This window comes from Octopus sinensis, linkage group LG4, assembly GCF_006345805.1.
Source record: "Octopus sinensis linkage group LG4, ASM634580v1, whole genome shotgun sequence".
In the NCBI taxonomy this organism is placed as follows: Eukaryota; Metazoa; Mollusca; class Cephalopoda; order Octopoda; family Octopodidae; genus Octopus; species Octopus sinensis.
Genome location: NC_043000.1, coordinates 133,848,396 through 133,871,666, shown reverse-complemented (window position 1 = coordinate 133,871,666; position 23,271 = coordinate 133,848,396). Strand labels below are relative to the sequence as shown.

The following is a 23,271-nucleotide window of genomic DNA, read 5'->3' as shown; positions in this document are numbered from 1 at the left end:
TATTTATCTGGTTTGGTCTATACTTGTTGGACTTTCTTTCTCTTTGTTTCACTTATGTATTTGGAAAAAAAGTTAAAGCTAATAAATCCTGTTTGTCCGCTTTACAGTCAATATGGATGATTGTCATGTTGATGAATAATAATCATGAACAGTCGAGTAAGAAATCCATATATTTGATATTTAATTATATTCCATGTGTATGTGTGAAAGCATAATACCTTACCACTCTACATGTGTCTGTGTGATATATATATATAGGCACAGACATGATTGCAGTTAAGTTTGCTTTGCAACCAGATGTGCTATGTAGTTCAGAGTTCAGTTGTACTATACAGTATCTTGGGAAAGTGCTTTTAATAAAAGTCTTGGGTAAGCATGTTTTGTAAGCAGAATATGGCAAACAGGAATTCTCCAGAAGCCCATCATATGTGCACATGCTTGTGTGCACATACATGCACACGTACACACACACACGCACACACACTCACACACATGCATGCACACACTCAGTAAATTGCAATCATTCCTGTCTATACTATATTGCTTGTGTCCCCTCACAAACCAGGAAAGCACAGTATTTCCTTGTTGCAGGTAGGTGTGTGTGTGTGTGTGTGATGTGTGTGGCGCCCAAATCATTACAACAAAATGTCTGCCAAGAAGTTTGAGTCTTGACATATATTCAAAACTGGGGTCAGTTACAACGGTGAGCAATGACCAGACCAATCTACTTGGTCTTCCTATGCATGTCTCACAGCACCATTGCAGGATATTATCTTTCTGCTTAGTGAAACTTTACCACTGATTGTAGGGTATCTTTCATGGCTGGGTTCTTCATGTTCAGAATTGAATAAGAGCTGGAGAACTTTGATAAAAACTTATAGGGGCCCAAAGAAAAAAAGTCATTTCTAGTGGTCAGTCATTGCTAGGATGGCTAAGTTAATTCAGCATATAACCCCTACCCATTACAATTGATGAAGGTAATCACAGAGCAGCTCAAAATGGCTGAGTATACTGAGGTATATGAGGGCATTGGATACAATTCTACATGAGAAAAATTTAGTTAATGTCCCACATAGAAGAACTGTGGTCTTGTGGTGAGCTGGCAGAAACGTTAGCATTCCAGACGAAATGCTTAGCAGTATTTCGTCTGTCTTTACCTTCTGAGTTCAAATTCTGCTGAGGTCGACTTTGCCTTTCATCCTTTCGGGGTCGATAAATTAAGTACCAATTATGCACTGGGGTTGATGTAATCTACTTAATCTCTTTGTCTGTTCTTGTTTGTCCCCTCTATGTTTAGCCCCTTGTGGGCAATAGAGAAATAAGATATATTGTCTTTTAGCTGTCTTTATTCTCTGGTCTCCTGTGCCATGGGTGCCAATAATGGGAGAAGAAACAACCAGCAGTTCTACAATGCCAAGGACACATTGGGTATTGCAGTGGTGGGTGGTATGTTTGGGGGTCACCTGATCCTGTTATGCTTTTGCTTAGTTGCTGCATCAGGGCTCTTGCTGGGGCTAAAAGAGATTTTGATGAATAACCTGTGTCCCTGTTGTATCTAGTTGATTGCATGTGCTGTTTTTCTGGATGTTTTGTTTTTCTTGCTTGGTATCTTTGTTTACTTTTTTTGTTTTGGTTTCCATTGCCTAGTGCGCTTACATATAACCCACACATATTTGTATATATTTATTTGTGTATATGTGGGGGTGGATTGTCAATAAATCATTGCATTGATTGTATTTCTTCTACGTGAGTTAAATTCTCTTTAGCCAAGATAGATTTAACTACTCAGTAAATAAATGGAAAAAGAAAAAATAAGTACTGAAAAATTATTGAGGTTATTATAATTGATTAAAACCCTTGAAAACAAGGGTTTTAAAAATTCTGAAACCATTAAAAGAATTAAAGAATCATGTGTATATGTGTTCCTTCATGAAAGGAGGTTGCAACATGTAATGCACACCTTATTAAGCCAATAAGTGAAATAACTGCTTTTTTTTTTTAGGAATAGAAGTGGCTGTGTGGTAAGTAGCTTGCTCACCAACCACATAGTTCCGTGGCACCTTGGGCAAGTGTCTTCTACTATAGCCTCGGGCCGACCAAAGCCTTGTGAGTGGATTTGGTAGATGGAAACTGAAAGAAGCCTGTCGTACATATGTGTATATATATATATTCTTAGCACTCTTCTTAGCACTCCGTCGGTTACGACGATGAGAGTTCCGGTTGATCCGAATCAACGGAGCAGCCTGCTCGTGAAATTAACGTGTAAGTGGCTGAGCACTCCACAGACACGTGCACCCTTAATGTAGTTCTCGGGGATAATCAGAGAGTGACAAGGCCGGCCACTTGAAATACTGGTACAACAGAAACAGGAAGTAAGAGTGAGAGAAAGTTGTGGTGAAAGAGTACAGCAGGGATCACCACCATCCCCTGCCGGAGCCTCGTGGAGCTTTTAGGTGTTTTCGCTCAATAAACACTCACAACGCCTGGTCTGGGAATCGAAACCGCGATCTTATGACCGCGAGTCCGCTGCCCTAACCACTGGGCCATTGTGCCTCCACATATATATATATAATGTATGTGTGTGTATATGTTTGTGTGTCAGTGTTTGTACCTCCAAAATCATATGACAACCGATGCTGGTGTGTTTACATCCCTGTAACTTAGCGGTTTGGCAAAAGAGACCGATAGAATAAGTACTAAGCTTACAAAGACTAAGTCCTGGGGTCGATTTGCTCGACTAAAGGCAGCGCTCCAGCATGGCCAGTCAAATGACTGGAACAAGTAAAGGAGTAAAAAGAGAATATAATCAAGGTTCCAAAGTGTGAGAGCTTGTGCCTATTTGATAAATCTACAGCATAGTATTCTTGGAAGTGTTCCCAGTTATTTCATTCTAAAATTCTTGATTTACATGTTATATCTCTTTTGGAATGCTTGCGGTATATTCTGCTCCATTTAATTCTCTTACCATTATGTTTATTTGAATTTCATTTGTACACTGAAGATACTGTGTCTAGTTAACTACTCCTGATTAACTAAAACTAAAGAACTAGTTAAATCCTTCAAATTAGTAGTTATGTGATAATAATGATTGTTGTTGTATTCATTTGTACTTTCAAGTATTGAATTGTTCTCTATAATAGGTGTAGGAGTGGCTGTGTGGTAAGTAGCTTACTTCCCAACCACGTGGTTCTGAGTTCAGTCCCACTGCATGGCACCTTGGGAACGTGTCTTCTGTTATAGCTTCGGGCCGACCAAAGCCTTGAGTGGATTTGGTAGACGGAAACTGAAAGAAGCCCGTCGTGTATATATATATATATATATATATATATATATATATGTATGTGTGTGTATATGTTTGTGTGTCTGTTTTTGTCTCTCCAGCATCGCTTGACAACCGATGCTGGTGTGTTTACGTCCCCATAACTTAGTGGTTCAGCAAAAGAGACCAATAGAATAAGTACTAGGCTTACAAAGAATAAGCCCTAGGGTCAATTTGCTCGACTAAAGGCAGTGCTCCAGCATGACCACAGTCAAATGACTGAAACAAGTAAAAGAGTATACTCTCACGTTTGTATTGTGTATTTGTGTGTAGGGTAACTGATTTCCTTTATCAGTCCACTGTTCTTAAATTTAACTAAACATCTTTTCCTAATGCTTTGGTGTTGCTATGGCTTTTCATCGAACCCACAAATTGTTTATTCTCCTTTAGTATGTAGCAAATAAAAACTACATCTGTCATAATGTACATGGAAACCAACTTGAAATTTTTATCACACACACATATACAATCATACATGGGGGAGAAGTATAGTTTTAAAATATTTAAAACTCATTTTTTTCTCTTTCTCACTTGTGTGTGGGTGTTGCAAAAATTTCTCAATATCACTTTCATCAACTAAAATTTAATTAAAATAATTTTTTTTTTTTGTCGCCAGCAAAGTAGGCTACAAGAACTTTCAGTTAAAAACAGTTTTGGAAAAGGCACGATTATAATTCGGTGAACTTCGATAGAGAGAAACTGTATAGAATCTCATTGTGTATGTGTATATCCATTCTTTGAAACACATATATACACATACGCATGCATGCCCTCACTCTTTTCTACACACATGATAGGATTCTAGGCTTATGAACACATTTCAACATTTCAGTACAGCAGTACATATTTTGAAGTTTTATTTTCAAATTATTTCAACAAATTTTGTGTGTGAGATATATATATAATATATATATATATGTATAAAGTTAATCCAAACAAGAAAGCACAAAAAAACACAACAATGCAAGGACGTGGAACAAATATAGTATTATTGGACGCTCAGGAAAGAAGGAGGGTTTATATATATATATATATATATATATATATATATATACACATATAAAAGATAAGTTGTTTAGCTTGTTATATACCAATGAACATGTAAGCAAACAAAGATACTCATCATAAACAGAAGCATTTAATTTCTTAGTGGATGCATTAAGAGAATGGTGGTATTAGTTCACAATCATCATAATCATCTCTGTCAAAAGACTTCTTGTTTGCATCGTGTTTCTTTCTTTTTTATTTTTTTTTTTTTCGCATATTATCAAGTGAGTTTATTTATCTGGATTTTTTTCTTTTCATTTTTGGAAAGTGTTAATATTTCAGGCAGTGAATTAGACATCAGTGATATTAATTAATGATTTAATTACAGAAAGATAGCTCAGACTTGGATAAAATAATTAGTGATATTTCAATGTCATCTATAAACACCAGCTTATCTAACTGATGTCAGCATTAACTGAGTTATCCTATACTTGATATTGTGTTGATGCTTTTATTTGTGAATAATGGTAAAAATTAAAGAATAAATATTAGTTTTCTGATACAATTTAAATGAAGGATCTTTACATATTTTGTGGATTTGTGAGAAGAGCATAAATATTGTAACAAGAGTACATAACATCCATTTGTTGAGCCCTCAAAGTCTTTGAATGCTGGAGATGGAGGCATATTTTGGAACTTTTTCTCTAAAGAGAATTAAGTAACTTCTAAGTTGCAGAGGCTAACTGGTACTCAAATTCCACTCTGACACAAGAAATTGATACCTTATAAATATATTTGAAAATACATGTAATTAACTTAATGTATTCAACCTACTTTTGCAGGTGAAAGTGACATGACAACAGGTATACAATGTGCACAAATGCTCATCATATTGTATCAGCAAATTTCATTCAATTTTTGTACAATGGCTATATTTAAAAAAAGATTTATACTGAACTACATTTCATCAGTCTCTAGTTTCTAACAGGATCGGGAGATTTATATGCAGAAAGTACTATATGACTTTAAGAGTTAAGCTGGTTATAAAAAAATGTCACTGCTGCCCAAATAATGTAAATGTGAAGACACACACATTCATAAACATGCATTCATGCATGACATGAATCGGTGCAGGCATACATTTATGTCTATATATATATATATATATAAAAAACAGTACTGGGAGAATGAAGAACGGAACGAAGCGAACAAATCGAAACGAACCCGACACGAAGGCGCTGTCAAACAATAGTGTAATAGATAAAATATATACATACAAACATATATGTACGTACCTACATCTACATGTATATATACATGCATATATAAATATATATACGTGAGTACAGGACACCACAACTAGACATAGAACTCAACGAAAAAGGAAAAACCAATTTTTTTACAACAGAAAAACAGAGTACAGGACATACTACACAAGGAAAATCCCCTATCATCAGCTGTCACTAGTTCGACTCTAGCGTGTTTCGAAGGCAAGACAGGACACGACTTGCCAGGACACACACACTTGCAAGATGGATTTCCATACAGTTTCCATCTACCAAATTTCATGTACAAATTATTGCTCAACCTGAAGAAGATATTTCCTTTAGGTACTATGCAAATCAACTTACGTGCATGTAATCATACAGTCATGTCTTCATCTCTCTCCTCTCTCTCTCATATATATATATATATATATATATATTATATATATAAAACATTCTGGCACATATGCTAATAATAGCAGTAAAGAAATAAAGAAAGACAATTTTAAGCAGAATTTTTAATGTCCTCCTCATGTTAGATGAAGTTTCGCATAACTTTATTGAAACAAAATGAAGCATATTTTGCTTTGCCAGATACTATTATACCAAGAATCAACTGTGAAAATACACAACTTCTAGTGGTAAAATATAGCACTGTGATACAGTTTAATTTCACGTAGCGAATAACTAAATATTTTAATTCTTGAACATATTCGATATGGTTAATTTTTTATCTTACATGTTATTGCCAACATTTAAAATTTACTTGATTGAATTTTATTCACCAAGACTTTTTTTAAACAATTTATGAGTCAAAATTCATGAATTCAAATGAGTCATGAAAAGCAAAGGCTCAAGACAATTTCTTAAGTTACAAAATTTGTCATTCATTCCAAATGTTTTCCTTGAAATATAACTTTCTAGTTTCAAACATTTTTATATGGCTGACTTTATTAAAATCTTTGGAGACTTCAAACAATATCTTTTTTAGTTGCTCTGCTTGAATCAATATTTTCGGAGAAGGATATAAAGTGTGTATGGAGGTGCATGGCTTAATGGTTAGGGATTAGCGCGTTGCAGTTGTCATCAGGAGATTGTGGTTTTGATTCCTGGAATGGGCAACATGTTGTGTTCTTGAACAAAACACTTCATTTCATGCTGCTCCAGTCCACTCAGCTGGTAAAAACGAGTAATCCTGTGATAGACTGGCACCCCATCCAGGGTGGGGTGGGATAGGGGAATATATATACATACACCAGAGAAAATGGGAAACCAATCCTATGCTCTTTTTAAGTGTCACCAGCACAGGAGCCAAACAGGTAGCCCTGGCATCGATCACGTTTGGATAGGGCTTTTTATGTGCCACCAGCATGGGAGCCAGTCGGGCGGCCCTGGCATTGATCACGTTCCTATCATTGATCACGTTCAGATATTCATTCATATATATATACATATGTATATATATATATATATATATATACATACATACATATATAAAGACATCTTTCAGTTTCCATCTACTAAATTCACTCACAAGGCTTTGCTTGACCCAAGGTTATAGCAGAAGACACTTGCCCAAGGTGTAACATAGTGGGAAAAATGTGTATGAATCTGTATCTGGTGAATTTGGATACTTAATCCAGTATAGATATTTGCAATAACTTCTAATAAAATATCTTCATTTATCCCTTTTTATTTTAACCTTTTTCTTTTATCATCTTTGGGGACATTTATGTTGATGAAACCTAAATTCCAGCTAATCAATGTGATAAACTAGGCCAATATGCCATTATTAGCTTCTAACATTTCCCATGCTACTTCTTGAAATTAGCAACAATCAATCATTTTTGAATATTTAGTAACAGCTGCATTTAGTTCTAAACGTATTTGTTGGTTTGTTGACATACTGTACAAATGACCACATTTTTTTTTTTTTTTTGCTAGAATGTAGGTTTAGTGTTTTCCCCTCCTTTAAATTAATATAATTTTGATTGGGCTCTATTATTTTTTTGTGACTTTATGCAAACATGACTGAACCAGAAAAAATAAAGATTTTTTATTTTTAGGCTATCCTCTCAGTTTAAAACTTGCTGTTTGTAGACATAACATGCAAAGAAACATTAATTCAACTGTGTTGTGTATAACTGGAACAAGGCACAACAGCTACAGTGCATACTGTCACAGTTGTGTGTGTGTGTGCGCATGTGTGCACACTTTTAATAGAAGAATGAATGATAGCGTTCATTTCTATTATTTGAATTATTTTGATTTTATTTTTTTTATTTTGAAGCTATTGAAAGCTGTCTGGTTGTTTAATTGTTATGGTGAATTAAGAAAACAATAGGGGGGGAATCCCTAACAAAAACAGGAAAATCATTATAACAATGTTGTAGCAGTAGGATTTTGAATTGACCAGGACTTTCATGGTTCTGTGCTGAATGAAAGAATTCAGGTTAGGTTATTTAACCTTAACTGTTATGGTAGTGGAAAGATGAGGAACTGTGTGGAAAATAAGTACTGTCAATGTATCAAAAATCTTTTAAATCTTTTGTTCAATGATAAGGAAACAAGGGTACTTGTTTTACTCTCACATTTAGCTGATGCGGAGCATATATTAGCAAAATAGTACAGGCTTTTTACACATGTAATTCCTAATATTTTTACAGTCACAATTTGCACTTTAAATCCTAGATGGTTGCATACATTTTCCAGGTCAGGCCATCATCAAATAGAATTTCAAGATATCTAATATGTTTTCAAGGGTAGAGGTTTTCTTTTTCCAACAACCTTTTGTTTCCTGTAGATTGACAGTGGCTCTACATGCATATCAAATAGTGTCAATGGGTTTGTTAATATATTTCACTGATATGAATTAATAATCAGAAATTATTCTTTTTGTGAGACAAAATACACTGAATGCAAGTACTTGAACAGATGCTAACAGATGATTTTTTTCCAAAGATCTTTTCATTATTACAAAACAGAAATATAACCTTAACATGTCCTGCAGGGAATCCTCTTTTGATGAATATAGGGTGTTGTCGTTTTTTGCTTTTTTTCTGAAGTTTTAATGGGTCAGGCGTCAGTGGAAAAAACATAGCACCTATTACAATTTCCATGGTCTCTGCAACTGGTGAAAGAAAGGGAAATTGTCCTAAGACTGGAGGCATAGCTGCCTCAATGCTTGCAAAAGAGCGGACTCCATTAAATGGCCCTAGAAGTCAGATGGTAGTGTTAACCTAGAATATAGATTAAGTCTGCCTCACTAGAATCAGAACATTTCCTCTGGCTGGCTTCCACTCAGTTTCTGTTTACCTAATTTTCACTCACTAGGCTTTGGTTGGCCAAAGTTTATGGTGAAAGACATTTGCCTAAGGTGTCAAAACAAGAGTAATTAAAGAATTGGACTAATGGTTTATATATATAATCTCCTTGAAGCTTCAAATATTTTGATTGACATGATAAAAGGACTACTCTCTGTAGATGTAAGAACGTATCTTTAATGATATTTCTGTTTGTCTCTTTCATATGTGTGTGTGTGTGTATAAGTAAACCTAAATATTTTGTAGATGGTGTAAGCTGGTCAATTTGTTAACTCTTACTTACTAACCTTCCCTTCCTCTGTTTCTTTCATATTTATTTGTAACTTTCTCTAGCATTTTTCTGGATTTTATTGGCTACCTGCTTTATTATTCAGATGTGATGCTTTGAGAATGTGGTTTTATATCCATGTATACAATATATATATGTATATATTATATACATTTATATGTGTGAGAATTTATGTGTTTGTGTCATTCATGTGAAAAGAAAATATAAATACTTGACATAATAAATGTTGAATTTTAGAAAATGTCCGGTCCCTTTAGATAACATAGGTGGTGTATATGTGTGGAATTTGTGTAGGTGGAAGAGCAAATTTTTGTTTGAATTTGAAAAGTGGGTTGTTTGACATGACAAATATCTTTGGGTAACTATTTAAAACTTTTGAATTGGTGTACAGAGTTCCATAGAATTGGAAATACATTCACTTAGCAACGGCACCTCCATAAAGCTGGTTATTAGCATAAAGATACTTTTTCTTTTGTGTTAGTGTCTATACACATGCACACCTCCTGTCACTGACACGTACATACCTCCTGCCCTGGTTCAGACTTAGCTTTTGTGGAGGTGTTTTGATATACATAAATCTAATTGTTAAGAGACTTTGCTGCTTTCAAAACCCAAAAGAACTTTCAGATTGTGACTTGTTCTATTTTTCCACATTGACTGATAGGTGTTATGACAACATAGCCACTGAAGATTGTAGATTTAATAGCTAATGTCTGTTATATTTTATATTTTTCCCTTGATTTTTTTTTCTTGCCTTATTTTTTTATATATGCATCATAATCATCGTTTAACATCCGCTTTCCCTGCTAGCATGCGTTGGACGATTTGACTGAGGGCTGGCAAACCAGATGGCTGTTCCAATCTTGATCTCGGGTGGTGCTCTTAGCACCCTACTAGCACGGGCACACACTCACAGACACACATACACATCCATGAGTATATCTTCATACACACACACACATACACACATATATATATACACACACACATACATATATTGTTTAATAGATGGTGTTTCTCCCAGCAAGGGATATTGATGAAAAATATTCAGGACCATGTCCCTAGCTTAGCTTATTCTTAAATGTAGCCATTCCACTCATTTTTTTTCTTGTAATTTTTAAGGTTTTAAAGAAAGGCATGAATATCAATATTTTCCTTTCTGTTGCTTTAAAAAGAAAATTTTAAAAGCTTAAGTCTATATATGAAAGCAGCATCAATTTGTTCTGAATTTAGTCACAAAAGCTGTTAGATCTAAACAACTTCTCTCACAATAACTGATATTCATCCAATATTAGTTACTGACAGCACAATCACAAGAATGTAACCATTTGAACAAAATAGAGGCCTTCATGACATTGCCTTATCTGCCTAAAAAAACCCTGAAAAATGTCCCTCAAATCATATTCTTCTCTCTTAAAAATGGAAGATGTTTGCATGTGTCCAGGACAGTTCTTGATACTTTACACCATAATCATGACTTTAACACCTTCTGATCACAAGTCTTCTGGTTTATGGTTAACCTGTGGTAAAAGAGCAACAACCTGCATAACCACAAACAAAGGAAACCTGTATGCAGTCACTTATTTGCAGGCATTAGTTAAATCTCAGGCAAACCACTTCCTAACATTGTGAAAAAATAGGAAAAGATACAAATAATGTTGTCCTTTATATTCACTGTATCTAGATAAAGAAACAAGACAGTCATGGCTGGAATGCTTTTGTATCATAGGTCTGCTGAGCAAGACTGATTCGACTAGACTGCAAAATTTTCTTTGGAATGTGAAAACTATTCAGCACACACACACACATACACACATATATATATACACACACACATACATATATTGTTTAATAGATGGTGTTTCTCCCAGCAAGGGATATTGATGAAAAATATTCAGGACCATGTCCCTAGCTTAGCTTATTCTTAAATGTAGCCATTCCACTCATTTTTTTTCTTGTAATTTTTAAGGTTTTAAAGAAAGGCATGAATATCAATATTTTCCTTTCTGTTGCTTTAAAAAGAAAATTTTAAAAGCTTAAGTCTATATATGAAAGCAGCATCAATTTGTTCTGAATTTAGTCACAAAAGCTGTTAGATCTAAACAACTTCTCTCACAATAACTGATATTCATCCAATATTAGTTACTGACAGCACAATCACAAGAATGTAACCATTTGAACAAAATAGAGGCCTTCATGACATTGCCTTATCTGCCTAAAAAAACCCTGAAAAATGTCCCTCAAATCATATTCTTCTCTCTTAAAAATGGAAGATGTTTGCATGTGTCCAGGACAGTTCTTGATACTTTACACCATAATCATGACTTTAACACCTTCTGATCACAAGTCTTCTGGTTTATGGTTAACCTGTGGTAAAAGAGCAACAACCTGCATAACCACAAACAAAGGAAACCTGTATGCAGTCACTTATTTGCAGGCATTAGTTAAATCTCAGGCAAACCACTTCCTAACATTGTGAAAAAATAGGAAAAGATACAAATAATGTTGTCCTTTATATTCACTGTATCTAGATAAAGAAACAAGACAGTCATGGCTGGAATGCTTTTGTATCATAGGTCTGCTGAGCAAGACTGATTCGACTAGACTGCAAAATTTTCTTTGGAATGTGAAAACTATTCAGCACACACACACATCCACTTATGCACATACACACTCCCACACTTATGTACATACACACTCTCACACTTATGCACATACACACTCTCTCACTTACACACACACACTCGCTCACTTACACACACACACACACACACACTCACTCACTTACACACACACACTCGCTCACTTACACACACACACTCGCTCACTTACACACACACACTCGCTCACTTACACACACACACACTCGCTCACTTACACACACACACTCGCTCACTTACACACACACACACGCTCACTTACACACACACACACGCTCACTTACACACACACTCGCTCACTTACACACACAGACACACACACACACGCTCACTTACACACACACACACACACACACTCGCTCACTTACACACACACACACACATGCTCACTTACACACACTCGCTCACTTACACACACACACTCGCTCACTTACACACACTCACTCACTTACACACAATCACACACATTCACACACCTACACATTTTCACACACACATTCACACACACACACCAGTGCAAGAGTGCAAAATGTAAGAAGATTTCTTCTTAGATACAATGATAAGATGAAGAATGATATCAAGCATACTAGGATAAAGGGATCAGAATTTGATGACCTTAATCTGCTGATCATAACAGGTGAAGGGAAGTCTGTATAAACATCATCAGAAGTCATACAAACTCAAGGATTGAGCAGCTATGGGATCTAAGGCAAGGTTAAGAGAATCCAGATCCCTTTTAATGTTTTGCGTGTGATGGATGCTGCCTGGTTTGCAAAAACAAAGATCTAGTGCCTAACAGAAGACACAAGCATTAAATTGTGAAGTAAAAAAAAAAAGCAAAATTTTTTGGTCTTCATGCATTGAATACAAGACAGTCTATCATATATATATATATATATATATATATATATTATTTTATAGAAGGAGCTTCTACAGGACTAGAACTGTTTCATTCAAAAGAAATCCTCAGGAAGCTAGGTGACAAGAGTAGTTTTGGCATTTATACACTTAGGCAGGTTTAAAGGGGTGGTGGTGGGGGACTTTTTTGGGGTAGGCATGGCGCAAACTATCATTCTTAGGGGAGTGGTCAAAGGAATCGGTGGTAAAGTAGATAAAAGAATAAATAAAAGAATAAATAGAAAAATAGAGTTTTATTCTTTTATCTACTTTACCACCGATTCCTTTGACCACTCCCCTAAGAATGATAGTTTGCGCCATGCCTACCCCAAAAGAGTCCCCCACCACCACCCCTTTAAACCTGCCTAAATGTATAAATGCCAAAACTACTCTTGTCACCTAGCTTCCTGATGATTTCTTTTGAATGAAACAGTTCTAGTCCTGTAGAAGCTCCTTCTATAAAATAAATTAATTTACTCTGCTATGTATTGAGTACCTTATTTACTGTGGTTAACCCCGATTCAACCCGGGACCTACATATATATATATATATATATATCTTGACTTTTTTTCATATATATATATATATATATATAAGAATAATGTGTACGTACGCCGCTATATATATAAATATATTTCATTTTTATTCATTTTAATCTAGTTTCAGCTCATGAGCTGTGGCCATGCTGGGGCACCAGCACCCACTACACTCAAGGAGTGGTTGGCGTTAGGAAGGGCATCCAGTTGTAGAAACACTGCCAGATCAGACTGGGCCTGGTGTAGCCGTCTGGCTTCCCAGACCCCAGTTGAACTGTCCAACCCATGCTAGCATGGAAAGCGGACGTTAAACGATGATGATGATATATAAAATACAAAATGGGACAAGAACGCAAAACATCCGAACAACTAGGTGATACAAAAAGGGACAACAAAACATCCAGATAGACGATACAAAAAAACAAGGACGGGTCATTTGAAGCTTTCTATCCTCAGTCAAGAACTGGATCCTCACGTGACCGATAGGCCAGACTGCTAGCCCCTATTTTGCATCTGACTGTAGTCACTTCTACATCGATGTTCTTTCCTGTGTTTGTGAAAGTTTTGTATCTCTGCCATAAGGCTTCATTTTCACACACACCAGCTGAATTCAATTCGTCCCCAGTCGAAAGACACCTGTTGTTATGACCTGTTATTATTATTATTTTTATTGCATTTTGTATTTATATTCGTGTAACATCATCTGTTTTTCTGTCCTTGTTTTCGTATACATTCGATGCTTTCTTCCAAGGAATCTAATGCTCTTAGCTTAGTTTTTCCTTGGGGATGGCCAGATTGGCGCAATCTCAAGATTAATCAGCTGAAATTGCAAGGATGATCCGGTTTTTGATTGAGGATAGAAAGCTTCGAATGACCTGTCCTTGTTTTTTTGTATCGTCTATCTGGATGTTTTGTTGTCCCTTTTTGTATCACCTAGCTCTCCAGATGTTTTGCGTTCTTGTCCCATTTTGTATTTTATATATATATATTATATATATATATATACATACATACACACGCGCACACACACACACACGCGCATACACACACATGTACATAATGGGTTTGATACTTTTATATTAATTGATGTTCTGGCAGTCAAGTGTAGGCTTAGATATTTTTATAGCTCTGTATTGATCCTTGACATTTCTTTATAATCACTCTGTTATCTCTTTGTCATCACCTGTTATTGCCACAATTCTCACCATATTTCTTTCTATCATTTTCATCAATCATTATTAGATTTGTATTGGATATATTCTGTTAATATGAGTAGAACTGGCCTACTGAATAGCCAGACATTTTCTGTGAATCTTTAGCTTAGTTTATTTCATCTGTGCTGGTTAATTTTTCAAATCCAGTTAACTATTCCACTTCCTAAGTTTTTTATGTCTCACCTTTCTCTTTTGGCTATAACATCTCTAAAGTCAAAGGCAGTTTTTTTTTCTATCTTATCTCTTGATTCTCTTCATAATATTTGAGTTCCATTTGTTTTCCCTGAGTTTATCATATTTGTTTGTATTGCCCAGACAATTATTATAGATTATAGTTGTTACTTCTGTTGTCTTACGCATGCATCTTAACTTTCAGAGCTTGAAATTGCAGCTTTGAGCAACCTAGAATTTACTTTTACAAACACTCAAGAATTCTTTTGTAGTTTTTAGGGGTGAATGTATTAAAATTTTGTTAGATTAAGCAAAAAATGGGTAACTTGGAAATAATTAAAAAGCACCAACCGATCGTGGCCATTTGCCATTCTCCTCTGGCCCCTGTGCTGGTGGCATGTAAAAAGCACCCACTACACTCATGGAGTGGTTGGTGTTAGGAAGGGCATCCAGCTGTAGAAACACTGCCAGATCAGACTGGAGCCCGGTGCAGCCTCCTGGTTTCCCAGACCCCGGTCGATCTGTCCAACCCATGCTAGCATGGAAAACGGACGTTAAACGATGATAATGATGATGGTTTATATAGTCATATTAAAAGGAGTGATATCTAGACATGGTTTGTTGTGTTACTAGAGCATGGAGAGGTTCTAGCAGGACAGAACAACAGTGCCAAATCCTCTACAATCTAATTCTGTTTGAGTGCAAAATTGTGACACACTTGTCAGTGAACTGCACTTATGTTAGCTATTTATAGTAAGGCCGCGAGCTGGCAGAAACGTTAGTATGCCAGGTGAAATGCTTAGCGGTATTTCGTCTGCCGCTATGTTCTGAGTTCAAATTCTGCCGAGGTCGACTTTGCCTTTCATCCTTTCGAGGTCGATTAAATAAATACCAGTTATGCACTGGGGTCAATGTAATCGACTTAATCCCTTTGTCTGTCCTTGTTTGTCCCCTCTATGTTTAGCCCCTTGTGGATAGTAAAGAAATAGGTAGCTATTTACAGTTAGGTAATGTGTGCCATTGAGAAAGAGAGAGTTAAATATATTTGCCTCTGATATGTCACTGATGTTGGGGTACCAACTACCAGCTCTTCAGTCAGTAGTTCAGTACCATATTTTGGCTTACTGAACCCCTCATTGACAAACAACTTCTTAGGAATTACACAATTAAAAAAACAACATAAGTATAACTATTCAATCCAAATTGTATAGAAATTGGTCTGCTGCTTTTATATAAGTAAACCTCTTAAAATATATTCACTGTATATATAAAACAAAAACAAAGAGGTATTGAGCAAGGTTGTTGACATATTTAATAAGAGTTACATTTTTTAAATATCTGAATCAACTGTGACTATACCGTTTTAATATTTCATCTAAAAACCAAGTGTCTGTCTGTTTGTCATTCAAAAACTAGTTTAATACTATAATGTAAGCTAATATTATTCAAATTGGCTGAGAGGAGAGGAAGCTGATTATATTATGTGAATTTTCTTCAAAAGTATTCATAATGTGTGACCAGTGCCCCCTGACTGGCCCCCATGCTGGTGGCACATAAAAAGCACCAACCAATCATGGCCAATGCCAGTACCCACTGACTGGCTCCTGTGCTGTCGGCATGTAAAAAGCACTATCTGAATGTGATCAATGCCAGGCACACCTGACTGGCTCCTGTGTGGTTGACACATAAAAAGCATCCACTACACTCTCAGAGTGGTTGGCGTTAGGAACGTCATCCTGCTGTAGAAACATTACCAGATCAGATTGAAAGAAATGAAGCTAGCATGCTTCACTGGATGTGTAAGGTTAGTGTGCATGTACAACAGCATCTTGAGAGAAAAGTTGGGCATAATAGGCATCAGATATGGTGTGCAGGAGAGACAACAGCACAGGTGTGGTCATATGATGCATATGGATGAGGACAGCTGTGTAAAAAAGTACTGGTCTCTAACTGTGGAGAGAAACTATGGAAGAGATAGACCCAGGAAGACGTGGGACAAAGTGGTGAAGCATGGTCTTCAAATGCTGGGTCTCATTGAGACAATGAGTAGTGACTGAAACCTTTAGTGATATGCTGTGCTTGAGAAGACCTTTCAAGCCAAGTGAAATCATAGCTATGGCCAATGTCAGTGTCCTGTAACTGGCACCAGTGCTGGTGGCACATAAAAGCACCCATTACACTCTGAGTGGCTGGTGCTAGGAAGGGCATCCAGCCATAGAAATCATGCCAAATCAGACTGGTGTCAGTGCAGTTCCTCAGCTTGCCCTCGTAAAACCATCCAACTCATGCCAGCATGGACAAGGGATATCAAATGATGATGATGAATTGTGTGTGTGTTTGGATATATAGAGTTAGTGTGCTGTAGCATGTGCAATGTTAGAATGTAGAAATAGTAATTAAAGTGGAAATATGAGGTTTAATGGCACATGTTTAACTTGAAATATATTATAAAAGTATCAGATAACTAGTTAAGTGTATGGCAGTTTGTATCCAGTTGCTATGGAATCTTCAGCTAAAATACATAACTCTCTATGGCAAAATTCCAGGGCTTTTTTCTTGTTGTTTAACCTAAGATCAACCCTTAATGAACAGATCTGTGGTCTGATGTTCCAGTCATAACTACCCAGTCTTTATTCCAGACAGGGCTTTATCCAATGTGTTCATCTTAGATTTGATAGAGATTTAGGTGATATTTCTAGCAAGATGAATGACCATGTAGAGGCTGCATCACTGGCTTGCCTGTTTCTAGATAGCTGGTATAATCCACTGCTGAAAGCAGTGGAAGCACTTTGAAATTTCCTAGTGTTTCATTGGTTTGCATTGCTAAGTTGGACTCCTCTTCGAGAAAAAGCTAAGTTATTTGTTATAAATCACAGTCATCACCAAGGGCACACAGCGCTCTAAATTGCTTAATATTGGGAAAACTGGAATTTATCATTGACCTTGTGGAAAAGGATTAGCGTTTCTGTTTTCCTAGAAGAATTTACCTTGATCATAAGCTTGCTTATTGATTATATATTGTATTTGTCAACTCTGACATACTTCTCTTAAAAGGCTCCACAGTTAAAATGTTTCTGAGATGCCTCTTATCAAATCAATCACAAAGTTAAATTGAAACTAATGTTTGGTAGCAACAGAGTACCTTTTTATGGAATCCATTAACACCTGGATCAACAGGATCACAGAGTTGAATGTTTCTGATATACTCTGCAGTGCTAGTGACAAAATAGGAATTGTTTGCACCATTTTTGATTCAGCAAAGTTGCATCTCTTTTACTCTCTTTTACTTGTTTCAGTCATTTGAATGTGGCCATGCTGGAGCACCACCTTTATTCAAGCAAATCGACCCCCAGAGTTTATTCTTTGTAAGCCTAGTACTTATTCTATCAGTCTCTTTTGCCGAACTGCTAAGTTATGGGGACGTAAACACACCAGCATCGGTCCTCAAGCGATGTTGGGGGGACAAACACAGACACACAAACACACATGCGTGCACACACATACACACACACACACACACACACACACACACACACATATATATACATATATACGACAGGCTTCTTTCAGTTTCTGTCTACCAAATCCACTCACAAGGCTTTGGTCAGCCCGAGGCTATAGTAGAAGACACTTGCCCTAAGTGCCATGCAGTGGGACTGAACCCGGAACCATGTGGTTGGTAAGCAAGCTACTTACCACACCGCCACTCATACGCCTATATAACATATTATAACACCTTTATAACATATTTGGTTCTTATGTCAACCAGTTACTCAGTTTCCCTTCTGGAATAAATATCATAGATTGCTTGACAGTTTTTATCTTTTTTATAATGATTCTCAATAAAATGAATTGCTATTATAACTATTTTCATTCTATAAAATAGGTTCCCATTGTCATTATTGATTAACAGCATATGGTTGTGAAAACTCATTCCAAATTTGTGTTCCTATCAGTGGCCTAAATTTCATTCCTCACCTAATGATTAAAACAAGTACCATATTATTAAATTTATTCAATTCTGCTTTCATTGGTGGTTATTATGCTTTTCATTTACGTCAAGTATAACTGGCGACAACTAAGCATGTTCGGAGCTGTCTTTATTAAAAGCTGTTTGTTTGTGGCTTCCCCATTAACAAATGGGAGATGAAGAATAAGAAATACCTTCTGGATAATAGCATTGAACAGTGAAATAATCTTGAGAGGTATGATTAATTTATTTTTTAAAGAAATCCTACTCAACTGAAGTAGCTAGCAACATTAAATATTGCAAGAATAGAAAGTTATGAAATATTTCAAGTTACTTGAATTTATTTTTTATTTCTTTTATAAAGTAATAAAACACTGTGCTTGTTTAGTTTAACTTCCAAATTCGTTTTGTTTGTATCTGATACAGGGTTCTGCATTATGGTCTTAATTTGTTTATTCTCGCTGAAAATCAGGAGCCAAGACTGATTGTTTACTTATACAATATGAATTGGCTGAATTAATCCAAACAAAAAATAATTTAGCGTTATCCATACACTACTTGTTATTAAGAGTAAAGTTAGATTAAATCCGATTTATTTTTAACTATTAAATAATCCGCAATGTGAATGCTAGAGATATTTTTCATCTAGACTGTGTAGTCACAATTTGCACCAGACTCCACATGATAATAAAATCCTGTACAGATAACTTGGGCAGTCAATGCTCTATTACTGGGGCCATGCCAAATCTAGGCATTAAACAGCAATGTGAATTGTTTTCAACATAAACAATAGAAATTTTTGAAGGAATTATTAGTTCTTAATAAATGTTATTTACATTTTTGAAAGTCTTTAAATGTTTTTAATTAGCAAATACCCATAAACCTAATTAAATATCATCAGCTAAAAATTTAACATGTATTAATGTGGATTAGACTATAACCAAATATTAGCTTAGTCATCAAAATCCTTGTGCTTACATAATTTTGAGTGTTAAAGAAGCTATCAACAGACCGTTAACCTATTCCACAGTAACATCTTTACTAAAACAATTAATTATTCAGTGATGACTATTTTCTGTGGAGCTGGAATACAGATATGCATGAAAGAAGGAAACCATTTTTTGCAGATTAAAGATTTTTGTTGTAATTAAAATAAATTTCTGTTGTAGTTCTGATAATCTACTCAATACTTTTCTGGTATCAAATCTAGATTTAATTATTAGACTGATTTCTGATGCTAAGGAGGCTTGCCCCTTTTGCCAATAAGAACTAAAATATCATAGATATATATTCAATGTGACCACGTGTGTATCGTTGGCGATTTTTTTTTTACTCTGTCTTCCCTTCCTTGGATCTTTCCTTTTTCTATGTTTCTGATGAAGAGCTCCACTCAAAATGTTAAATCCTCCTTTTTTCTTTCCTTTCCTGAACATCCAATAACACTATACTTGTTCCATGTCCCCGCGTTGTGTTTTCTCTTGGTGATTTCATGTTTGGATTAACTATATATATATATGTGTATATATATATATATATATATATATATATATATATATATATATATATACACAAGGTGCAGTGAATATATTGTCTAAATTACGCAAAAATGAAAATAACATTGACTTCGCATTTTAACAGATATATTTACCAAAATTACATTAAAATATCATGAAATATTAGGGTAAATTTATGCAATAAAATCGGCTTCAACCACAGCCTCCATATGACTTCGGAATCTCCTGCAACTCTTCTTGATGGTATCCTTGTTCAAGTTGGTGAATGTTGCCATAGTCTTTGCCATCAGTTCATCATTGGTGTTACAAGAAGTTTTGTTGGTCTCTTGTTCAACTGTGCCCAACACATAATAACCAAGGGGCTTTATATATATATATATATATATATATATAATGCATGCATGCATGTATGTATGTATACGCTACACTTTCAGTCTATGCTGTTGCTAATGAAATTCTGAAGCATTATTACTACTACAGCTCCCTTGATTTTGCATTACTAAGATCAATGCTGGCATGACTGTGGTTATAAGGTTTGCTTTGCAACTATGTGATTCCAAGTTCAGTCCTTCTGTGTGTTTTTAGCATAGCCTTGAGTCAACCAAGTGAAATTTGCTTGAAACTATGTGGAAGACAGTCAAATGGGCTATTCCTGTTCTTGAGTGGCAAACTTAATATGTTACCTACTTTAATACCACTATTTAGCTCATGTGTCATTAGTAGAGTTTATTCATTCTATTGTAAGCATCCAAGCCAGCCTCTAGTCTGAAAATAACTTTGTCCATTCCTCAAACCAGTCACAGTGGTCTTGAAAAAAGGCCTGTTGTTAGTCAGAGGATGATGATCTGAGTAAGCCATTAAATAAATAAAAATTACACTTCATGCTGTTACTAGTGTTTCTCATGTAACTGAAACATTCACAGATACAAACCTTACTTGAGTTTATCTTTTGCTTTTGACAATGCTTCTGATGTTTGTTAATGTTGAAGATTTCTTTATAGCCTCTCACTAACAAGAACACAAAACACTTTTTAGTTAACCACCAAATTCAGTTATTTATTTACCTGGCATACATCAGTGGTTATTCTCCAATCCCTCATATAACCTATACTGACTAGGGAATAGCAGCAAGCAACTGAGAAGGCAAGATATGCAATGAGTATTAAAAATTAGCTTTGGTTGTTGTGATATTCTGTAAAAACTAGTGATGGTCTGTGTTAGTAAATAGTGATATGTGAAGTTCAAATATTCGATTAAATTTTATGCCTTTTGGCAAAAAAATTCTGTGAGGGGTCCTACATGTAATTTCTTTTCCTCACAGCATGAAATTAATTCTACTATTTGAACTTTTTGTGAAAATATGAAAGTCTGTTCAACAACATTTTAGATGGAGAGAAACTTCGTGGTTCCTTTTATTAAGCAAGGTATTTTCTGAAGGCAGGCTTAATAATGTTCTTCAAAAACAGTAAACAATTATTAGAAAAACATCAGATGTTGCAACATGGATACAATAATTATAACATAATTATAATAATGGAGAAGGGCATAGTTGGATTAGTGTTAGTGTATAATTAAATCTGCTTGGAACATTGGAGTTTGATTTTAGTTTTGTTCATGGATAAATATTAGTTTGGGGTACCAGATGTATGAAGTGGTTTAAACAGGATTTGGTACATCTTGCAAACAAGAACATTTTGACAATATAAGCTGCACTAGAATTTAATATATATAGTATGTCCTTGCACTTCTCTCATATATATATATATTATATATATATATATATATACACATACACACACACAGTTCATAAGGTGGATTAAGATGTCTGCTTTGTCTTGTGGGAGTTGAATTCTATCTTCTAAGAAGCTACACAAATGCTTTAGACGAAAGCATTAATGTAATTATTTATGCAAATAAATGTGATGTTAGGAGTAAATTGATTCTTTTACTTGTCATTTACTTTGGGATTCACTTTTGTATATACACCTGTAACTAACAGAAAATATGGATTTGTGCATTTGTTTAGTTATTTCATCTCTTGGCAATGCTATAAATATATGATCTCTCTCTCTCTCTCTTACACACACTCACACTTCGTTTCTAGGCATATTTTTGTTTTCTTAAGATGCAGTTTTTTTATATCTGTTAGTCATATTTTATAGGTTTATATTTTCAGAAGCCAGAATCTAATATTTCGATTTAGGATGGAGTAATAAGTGTGCATGTGTGGGTGTGTGTGTATTCTCATCATTTAACAGGCATGTTTCATGCTGGCATGGGTTGGATGGTTTGATAGAGTCTGATGTGCCTATGAACTATATTGTGCTCTAATACCTGCTTTGGTTTCTATGATGGGGTACCCTTCCAAACACCAACCACTTTACAGTGTGTATTGGGTACTTTTTCTCATGGCACTACCATAAGTGGGGTCAGCATGCAGTTTGCAAGACTGATTCCCTTCAGCTGAATTGGGCTGCAGTAGAAAGAGAAGTGGCATTATGCTAGGAGATGAGGTGTAAATGTATGAGAGAAAGGAACAGAACAGGTTTCTTGCCGAACTCTGTAAAAAAGAGCCATCATTTAATTTGTTTGGAATTTTCATATTTCTTTATTGCCCACAAGGGGCTAAACATAGAGGGGACAAACAAGGACAGACAAACAGGTTAGGTCGATTACATCGACCCCAGTGTATAACTGGTACTTAATTTATCGACCCCGAAAGGATGAAAGGCAAAGTTCACCTCGGCAGAATTTGAACTCAGAACGTAACAGCAGACAAAATACCGCTGAGCATTTCACCCGGTGTGCTAATGTTTCTGCCAGCTCAACGCCTTTGTTTGGAATTTTCTTTTAGTAAAATCCTAGAAATTTAAGATGTAACCAGTGACTTTGTGATTTGTTAGAAACTTGACCAGGAATGAGTAATAATGTGTGTAATGGGTGTGAGTGTTTATTTTAAGGAATGGCAGCACCCTTGCAAGTTCTAGCAGATGGTGACTGATCAGCTTCTGCAGATTGCTGCTGACAGAGAGGATTCTTAGAATATTAGTCCTCAGTTGAAAAAGTTGAGTAAAATGTTTGTATAGAATTTGGTGGGCAAGATAAGTGGGTGGATGTATAGTTAT

General features: G+C 35.5%; 1 protein-coding gene across 10 annotated transcripts in view; it reads left to right on the top strand.

The window, feature by feature from the left end:
* Positions 1-23,271, top strand: part of LOC115210249 (sodium/calcium exchanger 3) — a 132,969-nt gene that overhangs the window by 27,155 nt on the left and 82,543 nt on the right. Inside the window, exon 1 of one of the 10 annotated variants that reach the window (XM_036502510.1) lies at positions 18,720-18,867. The exons of the other annotated variants lie outside the window; for them this stretch is intronic. The gene's annotated coding sequence lies outside the window, so the exon portion shown is untranslated. Of the gene's footprint in view, positions 1-18,719; positions 18,868-23,271 lie in introns of those variants that run through there. 10 annotated transcript variants of the gene reach the window in all.